The sequence below is a fragment of the Gopherus flavomarginatus genome, chromosome 5 (assembly GCF_025201925.1).
Source record: "Gopherus flavomarginatus isolate rGopFla2 chromosome 5, rGopFla2.mat.asm, whole genome shotgun sequence".
In the NCBI taxonomy this organism is placed as follows: domain Eukaryota; kingdom Metazoa; phylum Chordata; order Testudines; family Testudinidae; genus Gopherus; species Gopherus flavomarginatus.
In genome coordinates, this window is record NC_066621.1 from 122,719,820 (window position 1) to 122,741,103 (window position 21,284).

Consider the following 21,284-nt stretch of genomic DNA (forward strand, 5'->3'; position numbering starts at 1 on the left):
CACTGTTAGCTCATATTGAAATTGTGATCCACAATAATCCCCCGATTCTCTTCACCAGTACTACTGCCAAGCCATTTAGTCTCCATTTTGTATTTGTGCATTTCATATTTCCTTCTTAAGTTAAGTACTTTGGACTTGTCTTTAATGAATTTCATCTGTTATTTCAGACTAATTCTCCAATTTATCAAGGCCCTTTTGAATTCTAACCCAGTCTTCCAAAGTGTTAGCAACCCCTCCCAGTTTGGTATTACACCTCTACCCCGATATAATGCTGTACTCGGGAGCCAAAAAATCATACCGTGTTATAGGTGAAACTGCATTATATCGAACTTGCTTTGATCCGCAGGAGCGTGCAGCTCCGCCCCCCTGGAGTGCTGCTTTACTGCATTGTATCCGAATTCATGTTATATCCGGTCGCGTTATATCAGAGTAGAGGTGTATGTGAAAATTGATTAAGTATGCTCTCCGTTCCATTATCCAAGTCAATAATGAAAATATCGAATAGTACCAGACCCAAGACAAATCCATGTGGGACCCCACTAGATGCTTCCTCCCAGTTTGGCAGAAAACCATTTATAATTACTCTTTGGGTATGATCTTTCACCCAGTTATGGACTCCGTGTATAGTAATTTAACCTAAACCACATTTCCCTAGGTTGGTTATGAGAATGTAATGTGGGACAAAAAGCTTTATGAAAATCAAGATATATCATGTTTAAGGCTACGATTTTGTCATGATTATTTTTAGAATTTTTATTTCATGGAAGCCTTGACCTGTCTGTGACTTTTGCTGCTGCAGTTCCATGGTTTCCCCCGCCACCGTGGTGGCGAGAAGCTGTGGGGTCCCCCCTCCGCCCATGGTGGCTGGGAGCTGCAGGGTGACCATACTTCCCAAAGAGAAAATGGGACACCCCCAGCTGCTTGCCTGAGGTGTCCCCCCACCTCACCGCATGAGGCTTTTGCCCGTTGCTGGAACCCCGAGGAGCACCCCACCAGGAGTCTGTTACCTGTTGCTGGAACCTTGCAGGGAGCCCCCATCGCCTGTTGCTCCTAACGCCTGTCACTGGAACTGTGCCAGGACATGCTGGCTGCCAGCTCCAGCCTCCCGCAGCCTCTGGGGCTGAAGCAGATAATGTCACGTCTGTGACCTCCATGACATAAACGTCACCTTAATCATGTCTACTCTTTCCGCCCCCTCTGCCCCCATCCATTAGGCCAGTAACCCTGTCAAAGAAAGAAATTAGTTTGGTTTGATATGATTTGTTCTTGACTAACCCTTGTTGGTTATTACTTATCACCTTATTATCCTCTAGGTGCTTACAGATTGACTGTTGAGTAGTTTGTTTCATTATCTTTCCAGGTATCAAAGTTAGATTGACTTGTCCCTAGTTCCCCAAGTAGTCTTTGTTCCCCTTTTTAAAGATTGGTGCAATGTTTGCCCTTCTCCAGTGCTCCACAAATTCTCAAAGATAATCACTAATGGTACCAAGATTGCTTCAGCTAGTGCCTTAAGTACTCTTAAGGCACTATCTGAAGTATGTCTTACGTCTGTTGCCTGTAGCAGACTCATTACAGATTGGCTTTGGAGCAGTACTGATGTTGGCAGCACACCAATCTGTCATATTGGTGATACGACAAGGGAAGCTGGCTGGGTTCCCTCTGAGTTCATAATGAACCCAATGTCAGAGCATGATGTTCAAGGGATCTGTGCTATTTTAATTGATATCTTAAGGGGACAAATTTGTGTTCTCTCTCAAGTGCAATGTACCACACACTGAACTGCAACCAAGTTAAAAAAAATGTAAATAGTGGCTATTAAAGAGGCCTGGATTACTTGTCTAAACTGCAAACTTGTCAGTCAGACTTTTACAGTGCACTTTCCCTCATCTCCTTCCCACTCCCTCCTCCCACTCTCTCATGTGTTTGGCAGATTAGAGGCACCTTTGACAATAAAATATAAGTAGCTTTTATAAATAGAAAACTTTAGTAGCAAGGCTGCCAATACCACTCAGAAGCTCTAGAATTGTATTAGAATATACTATACCTCTGAAAGGTGCTCAGTGGTAAACAGGTTATGTTTTCATGCTTTCTCCAGCACTCCTACAGCAGAGCAAAACAATCATTTAGAGCTAACGGCAAGTTTCAACGTTGAGTGAAGCAATAAACAGTGAGAAAAAGAGAGATGTTTTTCTTTATTTTTGGTATCCACTGGCATTTACATTGTCTAAAACTTTGAGCTCTTTGGATGAAAGGTGCAATCTTCATTGATTATATGGTGTACGTGAAGGGATGCTTACATTGTGTATAAAAGGAATAATTTTAGCCACCACTGAACATCTTCCATCCCTGGAGAGAAACACAGCACCCACTTAACAGCATACAACAACTCTCTGCAATAGTTTAAGACAAAAAGTACATACCATCATATTCATGTGACACTGCAGGGGGAATTGAGTAGAAAGAATGCAATACACTAGTTCTGAACCGCTGTTCATGCACAAACTGTCACATCGGCTTTGAACTCCATAAGTGATCAACATTTTGGTTTCACATCTCAATCAAAATGTAGCAGCTCCAGCAGCACTGCACCCCTCCCCGCCAATAACCCAGGCTGAGTTGTTAGTTTGGTGCTGACCAAAATCCTAACATCACCTCATGCCAGAGATAACTGTGAATAAACTCCAGACTGAATATTGGGAGAAGTTCAGATCTGGATCCAAGCCTTGTAGAATGGGCCTCTCTCTTTCCCATGATCTTTTACATGTTTGCCTCTGTTTCTTTGTAAAACAAGTGGCAAAGCAATGTATGCTGATAAACACAGCAGTGTGAGGAAAAGCCATTAGCAGGTTTTGAGTCCACTGGTGCCATAAATGTCTTTATTATAGCCCAGTGTACTAACCTTAGACTTCCCCACAGCTGGAAGTGTGAGCCAGAGTATTCTCCCAGTCTCACAATTACAGAAACACCTAGGTGGAGTCACTGTGTGCTGATTTGCTTTGACAATTGGCAGTGTTGGTATATCTCATTCTTGGTATATCTCATTTGTTACTGCTGGTGTGGTGGTCTAACAGTTGTATGTGGGGCAGCAGCATAAAGCACACAGGCCTAAGTACGTTCTTCTTCCTGCATCTATATCTGCCAGATTCAAAAGGGAGGAAATGAAGTTTACACAGGTCTTTCGGATGTGTTGAAAAATCCAAGATCTCAGCCCTAAGGCATTAAGAACATAAGAATGGCCATACTGGGTCAGACCAAAGGTCCGTCTAGCCCAGTATCCTGTCTTCTGACAGTTGCCAGTGCCAGGTTCTGTGGCGCATTTTGTAATCTCCATCTCCTTGACAGATTCCATTCTGGGTTAATTATATTCCATCCAATTACAGTTTAGTTGGATACTGGATTCTTCTTCATTTCCTGTCCTTGAATGCTATGTGGTGTTACTGTGCACTGTTAAGCAGCTGCCTTGTTTCATCCTAGAAGTGGCTGCATTATAGGAGGAGGTGTCTATATGCTGTTTGGGATCTTTCAGGGGGAAAATATTATTTGCAGATATAAAGGAAAGAGAATGGACCAAATTCTATTCCTAAATACATGATAATTATTACTCTTTATATCATGGTACTGTTTAGAGGCCCAACCAAAATCAAGGCCACATTGTGCTAGGTGCTATACAAACATGGAATAAGAGACAGTCCCTGTCCCAAAGGTGTTACAAACTAAACAGACAAGACAGACAGGGGGAGTATTATTGTCATCCCCATTTTATAGATGAGGAATTGAGGCACGGAAAGATGAAAGGACTTGCCCAAAGTTGCACAGGAAGTCTGGGGCAGAGCCAGGAACTGAACTTCAATTTCCTGAGGCCCAAGTCAGTGCTTTAGCCCTAGTTCATCATGTGTCCAAAGGTTCTGTGGCAGTTGAGATGTGCCAATTGATCACACAATGTGGGAGCAACAGCTGCATGGGGTAACAAAGAAGTAGTTGCACCTGCATCCAGGGGAAGCTTTATGCACAATCTTTGGGGGACATGTTCAAACAGCAACAGTGCTCATTACAACACAGTGCGTGGAACACCCCCCCTCCCCCATTTTCAGCTCTTTCACACACATGACTTTACGAATTACATTCATGTGACAGCACGAGATTTCAACTACTAGTAGAATTATAATTTTCAGTCTCGTTAGCAGCCTGGAGAGGATGTGACCTAATGTCCTTTGGGCAAAGGGCTCCATATCCAGTCTCTTGTGTCTTCCACTTACCCTTGTAACCTGGAGGTGTAAATAGTTCTACCATTCACTCCAGGCACAGATTTAATTCCATTTTGTAAAACAAAAATTCCTGCTGCACAATTCGTCAGAAGATACTAAACAAGTGAAGCCAGTCGCAGAAATAATCCCTTTAGTTTAATTCTTGTCTGCGATCTCCTCACTGATACTTCAGGTTTCCCTGCCACCCATACATAATAATGAAAAAGGAGAAGGAAGCCTCCCACTGGACAGTATCATGATTTATTGACAAGCAGCCCCTTTCTCTCATGGAGATGCTCGTCGGGTTACCTGCTCCAGACCAAATCCAGGGCAGAGACATAGTTTTATATATTGTAGGCCACAACAGGCTTTTTCCTGTAGTGATGATGCTATTTAGTGAATCAGTGACAGCTAGATTGGAAGACAATCCCTAAGTGATCCTCTATGAGACAACGGCTAGCATGAGGGATGATGGTTCAGCTGTTAGGGTACTTGTCTGGGACTCAGGAGACCTGCTCTCGCTCTGACTTACCACAGTCTTAATATCTGACCTTAAACAAGTTACATAATCTTTCTCTGACACAAATCCCCATCTGTAAAATGGGGAGGAAAGTACATATCTAACACACATGGGTGTTATGATACTTGTGTTTTCATAGTATCTGATTTCAGAGTATCTGAGTATCACAGAGAAAAAAGCCCATACAGGTCCTACTGAGAACATGATTAGCTAATGTTAGTGTGTGTATAGACCTCAATGATAGAATGAACCATGTCCCAGAGTATGTCTATGCTTCAAGCAGTGGGTGAAATTCGCAGCTCAAGGAGACATACCCATGCTAGCTCTGATTGAGCTAATGCACTAAAAATAGAATGTAATTGTGGTGGCAGGAGGGGCTATCTGTGCTAGGGTCTCAGATGGGTATGTACTTGGGGCAGCTAGCCGCTTCTGCCAACATGGCTACACTCTGCACTCTATTTTTAGCACCCCCACCTTGAACTGTAGCCTGACCCTCAGATAGATTTAAGGACCAGAGGAATGTGTTTATTTACCACTGCTGTCTGCTGAATGGAATCAGAGCTACTCAACCATGAGTCACAGCTCTGTACTGCTAATGGAGATTCTCACGTAGCTCTAAGTGGGGGGAAATTTGAATTATTTGGAGTAGGAGGGTCTTGGTCCTAACTCCACTGTGACTATGAAGTTAAGCCTGTTGTGTACATAAGCGGCAGGTTATATGGGCTCAAGGTGCCTGGGCTTCAGGAATATTCAGGGCCGGATGCCCTGCTCCAGCAATATTTGGAGCTGGGTCTCTCCCCCGGCCCTGCCTGGATCAGACCCCGGCCCCTGTGGGTCTCCCCCAAGCTGCCGCGTCTCTTTCTGGAGTGGGTCCCAGCCCCGGCCCCCGCGGGTCTCCCCCCACCACCCCGCCCCGCCACGTCCCTGCCTGGAGCGGGTCCCAGCCTCCGCCTTCCACCCCTCCCCCTGCATCCCCCCTCTGCCGTGTCCCTGCCTGCTCCTCGCGCTGCCAGAGATCGACTCCCAGCAGAACTGCTGTCTGCTGCCCCAGGGTCCTAGCGCCTGCCATCCACTAATGGCAAGGCAGGCTGCACTTACCCTGTCCTAGCCCTGAACCTCTCCAATGCCCCAAACCCTCATCCTCAGCCCCAACCCTCATCCCCCTGCACCCTGATCCTCTGCCCCAGCCAGAGCCCTCATGCCCTTGCACCCTAATCCTCATTCCCAGCCAGAGCCCTCATGCCCCAGCACCCTGATCCTCTGCCCCAGCCAGAGCCCTCATCCCCTTGCACCCTAATCCTCATTCCCAGCCAGAGCCCTCATCCCCCAGCACCCTGATCCTTATCCCCAGCCAGAGCCCTCATCCCTCTGCACCCTAATCCTCAGCCCCAGCCAGAGCCCTCATGCCCCCACACCCTAATCCTCATTCCCAGCCAGAGCCCTCATGCCCCAGCATCCTGATCCTCTGCCCCAGCCAGAGCCCTCATCCCCTTGCACCCTAATCCTCATTCCCAGCCAGAGCCCTCATCCCTCTGCACCCTAATCCTCAGCCCCAGCCAGAGCCCTCATGCCCCCACACCCTAATCCTCATCCCCAGCCAGAGCCCTCATCCCCCTGCACCCTAATCCTCAGCCCCAACCAGAGCCCTTATCCCCCTGCACCCTAATCCTCTTCCCCAGCCAGAGCCCTCATCCCCCTGCACTCTAATCCTCATCCCCAGCCAGAGCCCTCATCCCCCTGCACCCTAATCCTCTGCCCCAGCCAGAGCCCTCATCCCCCCGCACCCTGAGCCTCTGCCCCAGCTCTGAGCCCCCCCCGCATCATGAACCCCTCATCCTCAGCCCCAACCTTCATTCCCCTGCAGCCTGATGCTCTCCCCCAGCATGCACCACCTCCCCCTTCCTACACCCCCACCACCAGTCCAGAGCCTGCACCCCGCACCCCTTCCTACACCCCCACCACCAGCCCAGAGCCTGCACCCAAACTCCTTCCCAAAGCCTGCACTCCTCCTGCACCCTAATCCCCAGCCCAGGACCTGCACCCTAGACCTCCCCCCCTGAAACCCCGCCCAGAGCCTTAGGCAGGTGGAGGCGGTGTTTGGGGGGGCAGAGTTGGGGGGGGCAGAGTTGGGGGTGCGGGTTCTGGGCACCGCCAAAATTTCTACAAACTTGCATCCCATGGTTGTATAGTGAAGTATAGCTGTGAAGTTCCTGGTGGCCTCACCTTGTTACAGTAGACTAACAAGATAATCCCATTGATCAAACAGAATTGTTCATTTTGTCTATGATTTGACTTTCAAAATACTCGATAGGTGGGTTCACTTTCCCATGTACATTTGAAAGTAACAGCCATGCTTCTGTTTATGGGCTTCTCTTTGTTTTCTAAACATTTTTAATGTGAATTTAATGCTGGCACAAGGTGCTGAATTTACTGGCGTGGAGCCCTCTGTCCACAGAACAGGCACGATGTGGGCTCATGCAAAAACAGTCCAAGTTTCCCCCTACCTCAGTGATATTTTCATTTCTTCCTGGCTTCTCTGCTGTGAGCTGGGGTAGCGAGGTGGTGATATACATACCTCTCCCTGGGAACTAGACTTAGTCCACCAAAGTCATTGCGTATAGGCCAACAACCATTCATCACACAACAACAACGTATGGTCACTACCAGACTGAATCAACTGCAAAATTTGGATCCAGGTACAGGTTTCAATCCCACCTTGCCCAAAATGTGGGGGTCACTCAGGCCCTCTCTCCTTAACATATACTTTGCTTTGCTGTTGCTGTCCACGGATAATGGTGTGCCTTGGATTTTAAGTTTGGCTGAGAGATTTCCTCCCCTATTCCGAGAAGCAGTTAATGACAATGTTGTACCAACAAATGTTTGGTCCTCCATCATTCTCAAGCCTCCCCCTCCCCTCACCCGTCTGCAAGAATGAACTCAGGAGGGAAGTTGCATCTCCAGCTGTGTCATGTGCCAGTAGATGGCAGCAAAAGATCACTGTGGGGAACAGAAAGACCATGCAAGAGAGAGAGGGGAAGAAAAAGAAGAGGGGTTCACAGGAGGCCGCGATTTTAAACGGAATCATTTTTCTTCCTCTCTCCCTGAGACATCTCTGGATCAGATTCTTTTTTTTCCTCCATGTCTCCTACTTCTCTTATTACTTTCTATAACAATTATCCAGAAGTGCTTTTCATTTTGCGTGGTGTTACATTTCCACAGGTGGGTGATAGTCTAAGGTGGAGGTGGGCAATAATTTTCGCAGGGGGGGGGCACTCCATGAATTTTGGAGGGGGTGCCGGGTCTGGGAGGGAGTTTGGGTGTAAGAGGGAGTGCGCAGTGTGGGCTCTGGATGGGAGTTTGGTGCAGGAGGGGGCTCCGGGCTGGGGCAGGGCATGGAGTGCAGGATGGGGTGCAGGGTCTGGGAGGAAGTTTGGGTGCAGGAGGGGGTTCTGACCTGGGGTAGGGGGTTGGGATGCAGGAAGGGATGCGATGTGCAGGCTCTGGCTGAGAGGCGCTTACCACAGGTGGCTCCCAGCCAGCAGTGCAGCAGGGTGCTCAGGCAGTCTGCCTGTATGCTGTGGCCCCACGTTGCTCCCAGAAGCGACTGCAGCTGGCTGCTGCTGGCAAGTCTCTGTGCGCCCCTTGGGGGAAGGGGGTTTTGGGTCTCCACGCGCTCCGCAAGCACCATCCCCAGAGCTCACATGGGCCGGTTTGTGGCCAATGGGAGCTGTGAGGACAGTGTAGGGGGCAGGGGTAGAGTGCGGAGCCACCTCCCTCCCTCCCCCCTGCCAGGGGCATGCAGAGATGTGCCAGCAGCAGCTGGATGCTTCCAGGATCAGCGTGAGGCCATGGCAGACAGGTAGCCTGCCTGAGCGCCCTACTGCTCCATGGGACTTTTAGCAGCCTGGACTCAGCGATCATGAGGGGGCAGAGGAGGTCAGAGAAAAATGTTAGTCATGGTGGACTGGACAGAAATGTTAGTCATGGTGGGATCCAGCCTACCGGGCCATATTTTGCCCACCCCAGTCTAACGGATATAACACAGAGCCTTCCCCCTACACTTCGAAAATAACAGCGGCAAAAAGAACCAGGAAATGTAGAGATTATTTCACTAAAAACGTGGCTTTCCAAGGTTTGTTCTGTATCCCTTGGTTTCCTATTTCCCCATCACTCGCAGCCCTCTGCACACCTGCCTGTAAGACAATGTGTTTCTGGATTACTTAGCTTGTTCCCTTGTCCTCTTCTCCCCACTCCTCCCTGCCCGAAATGACAGTTTAGATCAGGGAAGAGAGAATTTTCTTTGCACCAACTCCTGGAGAAAGAATCCACATGCTGCTTGTCTATGTTATCCTGATTGCTCCATCTGAAAGCTGCACTGCAAGAGTACATATGCAGAGTTATATATTAATAATAATAATTATTATTATTCATATGACCATAGCTAGAAACCTCGATCATGGATTGGCACCTCATTGTGCTAGGTGTGGTGCAAACACAGAACAAAAAAACAGTACCTGCCCTAAAGAGTTTATAATCTAATTATTGGTTTCAAGGCTCTGGGCTGCAGGGTAATTTCATTCTGTGTGGTTCCACCTGCCATCTCATTACCTTTCAAGTGCCATGCGCTCCTGACACTTCTAATAGGTCATTAATCCTGGACCAGGATGGGAGAGCAGGTGCAAAGCGTGAGTGGGAGAGCTATTCAAGTGGTACTCGAATGATTATATGATGAAGACATAGAGTGCATTAGTTTCTGTGCCTGAGAGGTAGCGACACTGTTTTCGGTATTGCAAGGCACGTACATTCCATCTTTGGGAATTGTATGTCACTGAGTGCTGGGTTTGCATGTAGAAAGGGAGAGAAAGGGTGCAATTATGCCAGTTTTGTCTTACAGTACACACAAGACTGTTTCCAAAGACTCAGAGAATAAGCTTGATCATTATTAGTACTTATAGATAGCCCAAAGGAGTGGTGATTCCAGGGATCTGGATTCAGTTTTGAATAGGATTCAGGGCCCAGACTTCAGACCAAGTCAGGCTCTAATTTTGGGTTTGTTGGTGCTGAATAATAGTCCCTATTTATTGACATAAGATTTTTGGTCCCAAATGGCAGAAATGTTTTGGCAAGATTTCTTGCCATCTTGAATGCTAGAAATCTCATGCCAACAGCTCTTCTCATGGCATTCCAGCCATCTTGGGCCACATCTGGACTATAAGGGGCCTCTTCTAGGTTTGAATTTGACCTGGACACCAAACTGTAGAAACAAGTTTGGATCATATGGTTTGAAACTTGTCCCTTATGTTGAAGTTGAGGTTTGCATTGGGGATAATCGCTGTTACCAAGATCTTGTAATGAAGGAAGGAGGACATGTTGGATACATAGAAACAGAAGAAAGGATGTGATGGGGATAGCTCAGGAGGGCATTTGATGACTCAGGGGATTGGCAGTGAGTTTATGGAGTCCTTCACTTCAAGGACACTGGTCCCCAGGCCAGAGTGCCATAATGGGGGTGGGAGGCCAAAGGGCCATGACCCTCCCACTTTTTGTCATAGGCCCGGCCCCTTATCCCTCTTCTTTCCCCTGAGGCACCGCACCCTGGCCAGGCCAGAAGTGGAGCCCATCCCAGGGAGCCTAGGTAGCAGTAGATCTCTCCACCTGCCTGGAACAGGGTCCCAAAGCAGCCCCTGGCCCTGTGTCCCCACCCTTTGAACTCCCGCCCAGGGCAGGGGGTGGGTCCATGGCTCTCCACAGTTGCTTGGGTGGCTCTTACCATGGCCCAGCTGTGGCTCTTCAGCCACCAAGGCTCCAGGCAGGAATCTGGAGCCAGGTCGGGTAAGAGCTGCATGGGCAGCTGTGGGGAGCCGTGGACCCTCCACCTACACTGGGCAGGGGACCTGGGGCTGATCTCAGGCTCCCCTACTCCAAGCAGGAGGAGGGGCCCAAAGTCTCTGGCCCAGCTCCAGCTTTCAGCTTGGCTGGGTGACAGGGCCTCAGAGGGAAGGGGAACACAAAGGAGGGGGAGGCTCATGGCCTCCCCCACTTTTAGGCAGATTCCATTGGTAATGAACAGAAACTTGGCCCTCAGGAGCAACTTACAATGGTGAGCCAGGGAATTCACAAGCAACCCTACCATAACAAATCAACATACACAGCTTAGTGCTGATGTGCAGTCCTACAGTAGCACACTACTCGGATGCATACAGGGAAGGGATCAGATTTGAGTTAAAAGTTGTAACCCAAAGTGGTTATTTAGCAAAAACCTGAGGAGGCAGCAAATGAGGGAGTTACACTACTAAAGGAGCTGTGTAACAGAGACCTAGATGCCACAGTGGACTAATACACTAACATTTTCTCCTCCTCCATGCATTTCTAATACAAGGACATGAGTAGGCCATGACAGTAAAGAAGTGGGCTTGTTTCTTCTCAGTAGGGTGACCAGATGTCCCAATTTTATAGGGACAGTCCCAATTTTGGGGTCTTTTTCTTATATAGGCTCCTATTACCCCCTCACCACCTGTCCTGATTTTTCATACTTGCTGTCTGGTCACCCTACTTCTCATTCCCTGTGTCTATATCCTTGGACACTTCTGTACTCTTTGGCATGATTTGCTGCCTATGGAAAGAAAGAAAAGTATTTTTAAATGTTTAAGGCAGTCTCAGGCATTCTGTAATGCAAAGAGCCTTGCATAATCTCACCAGGGTGCCTCAATCACAGTGCCAGGACTTGTACTTTATTATTAGCGATTCATCCTATCAGTCCTCTTTATCAGGACAATCGCTTACAGGCGACAAAGCCCATTAATACTCAATTTAAGCAAGAAGCTTTTAAGGGGAAAAATAATATCTACCAAGGTTCTGTTGACCAGCTTGAATGTGAAGAGTGGAATTAGCCTTCCAGCAATGGGTATTTCCATCCAAGATATTATTACTAGATAACTCATCGGCAACTTTCATCATTTGCATAATTAAAAAGATGGCAGCCCCTATTATCTGCTTTGCTTCCTCTGCACAGCATAATTTTAAACAAGTCTAAGAAAGTTTGGGAATGCACAAAATCAGAACCTTCCTCTAAGGATCTGAAATAGCTTCAGAGCTTTAGTGCAATGCAGCTTGATTGTTGCATAACCTCTTTCATTACAAAAAAGACCTCACAAAACAGCATCCCAAAGGATTGTTAACTCTTTAAAGCCCAAAAGGCTTTAATGAATTAACAAGCAACGGCAGAGTGTGATAGCTATTAACATATTCAGCCCTGGTGTAAGAAGGTCACTAGAATAGTATGCAGTCCTGTTCTGTGCCCACTCCATAGATGACACAAGTCTATTCTGCTCTTAGCTTGAAATAGTAGCTCTTTAGCTCAAGCTATAGCCAGTCATTTTTTGGAGCTGGTAGTCACTGGTTGAATCCCAATCCCTGGTGTTATCAAAGAGGGCAGCCATCACAATTATACCATGGCTTCCTCCACAGCTGAATTTGACCCATCATGTTAAGACAGTACATGGAAATGGTGTGTTTGAGGTTGGCTGGAGCAAGTCTGGGGAGGTTTTGGACTGGATGCTGTAAATGAATCTCCATTCACTAAAGCTAAAGGAGCTGTCTGAAGGTGGGAAGTGAAGTGGTCATGCTTTATGTATATGAGAAACTAGGCAGCAGCTGGAGTATAGATAGCTGGGGCTTGGGGAGGCAGTAGTCAAGGGAGTTATATATCTCCTTTGCTAATGGAGTCCTAGTGGACTAGCACACTGACATTCTCCCTCATTTTTACCTAAAGGACAGAAGTTCAAACACTATTATAGTAAATAAGGGGGCTTGGACTCTTCTTGGTTCCTGTGTCTTGGACTCCTCCAGTAGAATGGCAGCGGAGCGGGGCTGGACTGTGGTTCAGGGCTGGGAAATATTAGTAGAGCTGGGAAGGGGCCCAGGATTGCAAGAGCAGGGGTTGCTGCAGGTTTGGACTGAGGTGCAATGGTGGAACTGTGTCAAGGAAGGAGCCTGTGCAACACCTGGAAAAGTATCATCAACTAATTAGGATACATATTTAAAAGGGATATCAGTCCCCTCTCCTTCAGTCACACCATGGGCAAAGGAGGAAATGCCACCTAATGGAGATTAACCCTGAAGCAGATGGTTCAGGCTGACATTGTGGCTGACAGGGTGCCAGAATAGATGTACCATTGACGTGATACATACAGCAATACTTGCATCCCTATTCCTCGCTCAAACCAGCATTATTTGTGATTGCTAAAAAAAAAAAGTCACCCACAAAACTGAAACAAAATCATATTGTATATCATTCTTTGATGCGAGGAGCCAATATAAGAGGCAAACCAGACAGGTGTTTGTTTATAGGCTAGGGTGCAAACCTAATCAACCCAGACGACTGTTTAAGATGCACCTTGTTGGTTGGAAGACCGAAACAAAACTGTAGGTCTCAAGCTGTTGCAAGTTGGTAGCAGTTATTCCTCAGGGTGCACCATCATCCCTCTGGCAATCTGTGCTATGAATGGAGACTGATGAAAAGACCAGAAGGATTTTAATGCTTTTGATGATCTGTTACTTGAAGTCAGAAGACTTCAAAATAAAAAAGGAGTTGGGGTTCTGGGTGTTCTAGCTGCAGCTATATTTGAATGCAGTGGTACAGAAGCAACAGATGAAATAATGACTGCAAAGTGTTCAACAAAATGGGGTAAGGGGGAAGGTATTAAAATTAGCTTTGACAGTAGTTACAGTAGTCAGCATTTCCCTGCTCTGCTCTGCCAGGCAGAAACCTCAGGGCCTAGGGAAAGCAACCTCTGAAACACAGAGGAAAAAGTAATAAGAGAAAACTAGGGGAGAAAATTCTGTGGTATTTAAAACAGACAAGCAAAATTGGATTCACAGTGTCAACCTTTCTCTCCTGAAGGCACTTACACTTTGTGAAGTCTTCATTTCCCCTGATGCATCACTTCCATGAGATTATTATCTTAATTAGATATGAGTTGGTAATTTAATATAGCAGTAAAATAAACAACCTTGTGAGAGGAGCAGATAGGTAGCTATACTGAGGCTGCACCTGAACTGCTATGTTCAGGTATGTTGTATCAGAAAAACATTGTATATTAGGGATAATACTTGTCCAGGAGTTTTGTGAGGCTGCGTTCTTTAATTTTCGTGGGGTGCTCAGATTCTTTGCTGATGGGGTCCGGGTAGGCACCTAGTCTGCTGTTTATTTCAAGTACCCAGAATGTGGAATATAAGCAGTTTAAGTTGCATGCACAGGTCACGTGGTATGGTTTCCATTCACTGCTTGTATGAACAGAAGCTTCAGACTCGTGTCTGGTGCAGAAACTCATGATAAATTCAATATTTGCTTTCTGTGAATATTCTGCAATATTATTATAACTATTATTACTTGTATTACAATAGTGTCTAAAGATCCCCCTTGAGATTGGTGCTCCATTGTGCTAGGCACTGGACAGACACAGAGTAAGACATAGTTCATCCTGCCCCCAAATTAGACAAGGCAATAAAGCATGGAAAGAAAAACAGGCAAAATAAATTCTTAAGGTTACAGAGCAGGTCAGTGGCAGAGCCAGGATTATAACCCGGGTCTCCTAATTCCCACTGTAGTGCTTTGGCCATTAGACTACACTGCATCTCAATAGCTCATTTCATTTCTAACTTCCCTGCCATTTAGTATCAGAAGCAAAAGGAACGATGCACTGCTGGTCTTAGCCAGAAGTTGCTTTTTGCTGTTCCTCCATCAGCTCTTCTACTTGTACCACTCAACTGATTTTCCCAGTCCACTTGATATTTCCTGTCTTTTAACAGCAGAAGAAAAGTAAGTAATGATTCAGAAGGCATTAATAACCTCTAACATGGTTTAAGTAGGAACAGACTGCAGAACACACAGCATAGAAGAGAGTCCTGCAGGGCGTTGTGAAGGAGCCTCTTAAATCAGCTGGGTAATGTTTGCGCTGGACAGTGGTAGACAAGGCAAACAAAGATCTCAGGATGCGTCTCTAAAAGCAGAGAGCATTGGAACAGGCAAGAGCTTCATTAGACCGTGGGGAGCTTCTCTGGTCACTCTATAAGCGTGAGGATATTACACTAAAAGAGATGGTGGAGTAAAGTCAAAAGAACACTGGCAAGAAAACGTAACTTCCCTTTTTCCTCCATAAATTTTGTTTTGCCATGGCTATGTAATTCTTTGTTATTCCTCAGCCAAAAGCAAATACATTGCTCCCAGGCATCCCTACAATAGAAAAAACAGTGTACAGAGCTCCACTGTGCACAAGAAGCTCTACAATAATAAACTGTGTGTGCAGCCCAGAAGCTCATGAGCAGCTGTGCAAAACCAAACCAGTCTGCCCAGCTTCAGCACTCACAGACAATCTTACAGCAATCCAATGATTGCAGCCTCTGCATTCAGGATCAAGCTCACAACATCAAAGCAGTGTGTCTCAGGCTTGGTCTACACTGGGCGGGGGGGATCGATCTAAGTTACGCAAGTTCAGCTATGTGAATAACATGGCTGAAATCAACGTATTTAGATCTACTCACCACGGTGTCTTCGCTGTGGTGAGTCGACTGCTGCCGCTCCCCCATTGACTCTGCCTGCACCTCTTACAGCGGTGGAGTATAGGAGTTGACGGCAGAGCGCTTGGGGGTTGATTTATTGTGTCTTGACTAGACGTGATAAATCGACCCCCACTGGATCGATCGCTGCCCTCCGATCCGGCAGGTAATATAGACATACCCTCAGTAATCAGGATTAACCCTAATGTGTATGTGTTGGGGAAGGGAAAGGAGGAGATCTGCTACAGAATTGAGGGATTTTAGCAAGCAACCTACAGAAAGTGGGTCTGGGTTGGAGAAATCACACTCTCTAATATGTAGGCAAAACCACTTTAGTATCCTTCTCATGCTATAGGGAGTTTGTCATTTTTATTCAATTGATAATCGTTATGATTTGTGTTGCACTTGTGCCTAAAACCCCAAAGTGAGACTGGGCCCCATTGGGCTAGGTGCTGTACAAATAGACAGTGAAAGACCCTGCCCCAATGAGCTTACAATTTAAAGCAGTAAAAAAGTGGAAGGAAAGGAGTATTATCCCATCTTACAGATGGGAAATTGAGGCACAAAGAGAATAAATGACTTGCCTGAGGTCACACAGTAAGTCTATGACAGACTAGAAATTGAACCAAGTCTCTTGAGTACCTTAATCACAAGACCATCCTTGCCTTTTACAGACATACAAACTTTTCTGCACACAGTTTTTGTTCACTGAGCTAATGCATTCTGGCAAAGGCATAGAGAAATGCATTACAGTTGTTCTTTCTCACTCACTTTGGCAGTCTGTCTGTGTGCACTGTATATATGTGGACAGCTCAAACCGATAAAGACAGATTTTATCTCTATCTGTGGCTATAGACCCACACACAAGGGCAGCGAGAGCTTAGTGGGGCAATCATTTGATTTGATTTGTTAGAGTGGAAAGAGTCTGGGCTCTCTTCATTTTTTTCTCTAGCATGTTACCTCCAACCCCAAAACCACAGCACAGCCACAATATAAACACCTAGCACATCTGATTTTGCTGTCAGTTACACTGATGTGAATCTGGTGTAACTTCAGTGTAAAACTGGTATGGGACAGAGAAGAATGAGGCCCAGAGATTAGAGGAGTGATGTAGTAGTTGAGCAGGGGTATAAAATTGAAGGTTCCTTGGGCTTCATTCGTTGATGCAAATACTTACACTCGTGTAAGTTAGGCACTCAAGTGTGTAAGGGCCTGGAGGGTGTAACTTGCACACTCTTGCAATTCACTAGTATATTAGTGGGTCGAATTCTGGTCTCAGTGGCCTCCCTCCTCTCTCACTTACTCTGCTGTAAATCAGGAGCAACTGCAGTGGAGTCAATGGAATGGCACTGGTGTAGAACCAGTGCAAGTGAAATCGGAAGCAAGATCATTGACCTCAGTGACACTAGGATTTGACCCAATGTATCCTAAATTCCTCTACCAAGGCTGCTGTAGGTTGAAAATGAGATGTGAGAAATGCTGTTAAGGGTGTCATATGCTAACCTTTACACACATGTTGTGGTTGTGTAACTAGGGTCACTAGCAGAGTTGTCTGAGTTGAAATACTCTGTCCACAAGAAGAAGAAAAGTGGAGTGCTCCAGTCCTGTCCACTCTTTCCACATGCTGCTGGCCACTGGGTTGTATAGCTAGAGAGGAAAACATGGTTAATGGTGGGGTGCTAGCCTAGGACTTGGGAGACCTGGCTTCAACTCTCTGAACTACTATAGACTTCCTGTTACCTGAGATTGGATTGTGAGATGCTGAGAGGCGCACAGTAATGGGAAATGTATAAGTATCTACATTGAAGCAAATTGTACTAATCTGGGGATTTTCTCCTAAACTGTTTGTCAGAAGCTGGGAATGGGTGACAGGGGATAGATCACTTGATGATTACCTGTTCTGTTCATTCCCTCTGGGGCACACGGCACTGGTTACTTTTCGGAGACAGGATACTGGACTATATGGACCTTTGGTCTGACCCAGTCTGGCCGTTCTTATGTTAAAAGAGTTACTCCTCATTTATAGTGGTGCAAGAGAATGAGGCTCAATAAATCCAATCATTGCCAACTACAAATTATCATTTAGTTTGTTTCACAGATATTTTGAGACATACATTTTTCTATCTTTCTGGGTACTTCTATAGCTCACATCTCCAAAGTATCTGAGCATCTCATAAACTCTAATTAATTTATGCTTATAACAGCCCTGTCATGTAGGGAACTATTATGTAGGCAACTGAGACACAATGAAGTTAAGTCTGGGTCAGAACCAGGAATGGAACCCAGATCATGGAGTCTCAGTTCCACTACATTAATTACAAGACTGTCCAGACCTTGACAAGACCTTCTTGTTATAAAAAGCAATTCAAAGTAAGCTTTTGCCTGACAAAATAGGGCCATTAAATTCTCTGCTCAATCTCCTTGACAAAATGGGAGCTAGGCACTGTACCTCATCCGCATCCACATTGTCTGCCCTGTTCTCTGGTTGCAAAAAGAGATGACTAATGTCAGATCAATAATGTCATATCCTTGAGGTATTTATATGTCATCTAATCTCTATGTAATGGATTACACAGCGCATTTGAACTAGGGGTTTGAATTTCATTATTCTTATTAAGATGTCATTTTCATTGCATCTCCATTCATTTTCATTTTGCAGTGGACTGTGTTGAAACTTCGGAGGCTTTGCTAACCAATTACAATAATGTCTTTCAATTACGTTGCAAATAGAAGCTCTAATAGCTAATATTTTGAGTGTAAAGCATTCACCTTTTATATGGCCTGACAGTCAATATATGAAAGCATCCTCAAATACTATTATTATTCTAAATCATTTACAGAGTGCCATCAATTCACACATGCTTTATCCACATAGAAAGAGACGAGTCACCTTCCCCAAGAGCTTATTATCTAAATAAGATAAGACTCAGGGTATGTCTACACTGACAGAGTTACAGCACTGGCAGTTACAGCCCCACTCAGAGAGTGCTGAAGGGAAACTGCTGCTGTGTGTTCACACTGTCAGCTGCCTGTGCAATAGCCTGTTCACACTTGTGGCCCTTGCAGCAGTATTTGGAGCGATGTACTCTGGGCAGCTATCCCATAGAGCACCTTTTTCTTGTATGCTGCTGCTAAGACTTGTGGGAAGGAGGAGAGGGTCATGGGACATCCTGGGTTTTGTCTCAGTGCCCCATGCTTCATTGCTTCACATCCCAGCAGTCACTGTGCTTCTGTCCACATTTGGCACCATCTTTCAATGGTTTGTGTGCTGTGCGCCCTGCTTCCTCGGTCTGCAGGAACAGATCCCGCACTGTTGAACAGTATGTTGCTCACTCTGACTAACATGTTACGAGTGGCAGTGGAGTTATTCCTTAAACCACAAAGGCAAGAGGAGTTTGACAAGGATCTCGTCCCGTGTAGTAGCTATGACATGAGATTGCTTGTGGCGTTCACAGAGGTGCTGACCACAGTGGAATGCCACTTCTGGACTCAGGAAACAAGCACTGAATGGTGGGATCACATTGTGATGCACATCTGGGATGATAAGCAGTGGCTGAAGAACTTTCAGATGAGGAAAGCCACATTCATGGGACTGTATGATGAGCTCGCCGCAGCACAAGGACACGAGAATGAGAGCTGCCCAGTTGCTGGAGAAGCATGTGGTGATTGCACTGTGGAAGCTGGCTACTCCAGACTGCTAACCAGTTCAGAGTGGGAAAGTCTACCGTTGAACTCATGTTGATGGAAGTGTGCAGGGCCATTAATCGCATCCTGCTCCAAAAGACCGTAACTCTGGGCAACGTGAATAACATTGTGGATTACTTTGCACAAATGGGCTTCCCTAACTGCGAAGGGGTGATAAATGACATGCCTACTCCAATTCTGGCACCAGACTACCTAGCCACCAAGTACATTAATCGGAAGGGGTATTTTTCTATGGTTCTCCAGGTGCTTGTGGATCACCGAAGGCGTTTCACAGACATTAACACTGACTAGTCTGGAAAGGTGCATGACACTCTTTTGGAACACTGGCCTGTTCAGGAAGCTACAAGCAGGGACTTTCTTCCCAGACCAGAAAATCACCATAGGGGAAGTCAAAATGCCCATTGTGATCCTGGGAGATCCTGCCTACCCCTTAATGCTGTGGCTTTTGAAGCCATACATGGGGCACCTTGACAGCAGCAAGGAGCAGTTCAACAACAGGTTGAGCAAGTGCAGAATGACTCCTGAGTGTGCTTTTGGCCATTTAAAGGCCCATTGGTGCTGCCTATGTGGGAACCTGGACCTGGCCGATTACAATATTCCTATGCTTATAGCTGTGTGCTGTATGCTCCATAATATTTGTGAAGGGAAGGGTGAAAGCTTCACTCAGGGCTGGACCACTGAGGCTCAGTGCCTGGCGGCTGAGTTTGAACAGCCAGAGACCAGGGCTAGTAGAGGGGCACAGCACAGGGCCATAAGGATCAGGGAACTAGGTTCGACGGGGATAGGTGAGCAAAGCCCACAGGTAAGTGGAGAATATGGAGACCTGGGAGATGGGTTGGAAATAGGAGGGGGCGTGGGCTATAATGTCAGAGAGAAAGGAGGGTCAGGGCAAAACTGGGAGGCAAGATCAAATCAGTATCTTAGATGCCTATATACAAATGCGACAAGTACGGGTAATAAGCAGGAAGAACTGGAAGTGCTAATAAATAAATACAACTATGACATTGTTAGCTCACCGAAACTTGGTGGGATAATACACATGATTGGAATGTTGGTGTGGATGGGTACAGCTTGCTCAGGAAGGATAGACAGGGGAAAGAGGGAGGAGGTGTTGCCTTATATATTAATAATGTACACACTTGGACTGAGGTAGAGATGAACATAGGAGACGGAAGTGTTGAAAGTCTCTGGGTTAGGCTAAAAGGGGTGAAAAACAAGGGTGATATCATGCTAGGAGTCTGCTACAGGCCACCTAACCAGGTGAAAGAGGTGGATGAGCCTATTTTTAAACAACTAACAAAATCATCCAAAGCCCAAGATTTGGTGGTGATGGGGGACTTCAACCATCCAGCTATATGTTGGGAAAGTAACACAGCGGGGCACAGACTATTTAATAAGTTCTTGGACTGCATTGCAGACAACTTTTTATTTCAGAAGGTTGAAAAAGCTACTGTGGGGAAACTGGTCTAGATTTGATTTTAACAAATAGGGAGGAACTCATTGAGAATTTGAAAGTGGAAGGCAGCTTGGGTGAAAGTGATCATGAAATCATAGAGTTCACAATTCTAAGGAAGGGTAGAAGGGAGTACAGCAAAATAGAGACAATGGATTTCAGGAAGGCGGATTTTGGTAAGCTTAGAGAGCTGATAGGTAAGGTCCCATGGGAATCAAGACTGAGGGGAAAAATCAGCTGAGGAGAGCTGACAGTATTTCAAAGGGACACTATTAAGGGCCCAAAAGCAAGCTATTCCTAGAAAATGTGGCAAAAGACCAGCTTGGCTTAACCACAAGATCTGAAAAATAAAAAGGGTTCATATAAAAAATGGAAACTAGGACAAATTACAAAGGATGAATATAGGCAAACAACACAGGAATGCAGGGGCAAGATTAGAAAGGCAAAGGCACAAAATGAGCTCAAACTAGCTATGGGAATAAAGGGAAACAAGAAGACTTTTTATCAATATATTAGAAGCAGGAGGAAAACCAAGGACAGAGTAGGCCCATTGCTCAGTGAAGAGGGAGAAACAGTAACAGGAAACTTGGAAATGGCAGAGATGCTCTATGACTTCTTTGTTTCGGTCTTCACTGAGAAGTCTGAAGGAATGCCTAACATAGTGAATGCTAATGGGAAGGGGGTAAGTTTGGAAGATAAAATAAAAAAAGAACAAGTTAAAAATCACTTAGAAAAGTTAGATGCCTGCAAGTCACCAAGGCCTGATGAAATGCATCCTAGAATACTCAAGGAGCTAGTAGAGGAG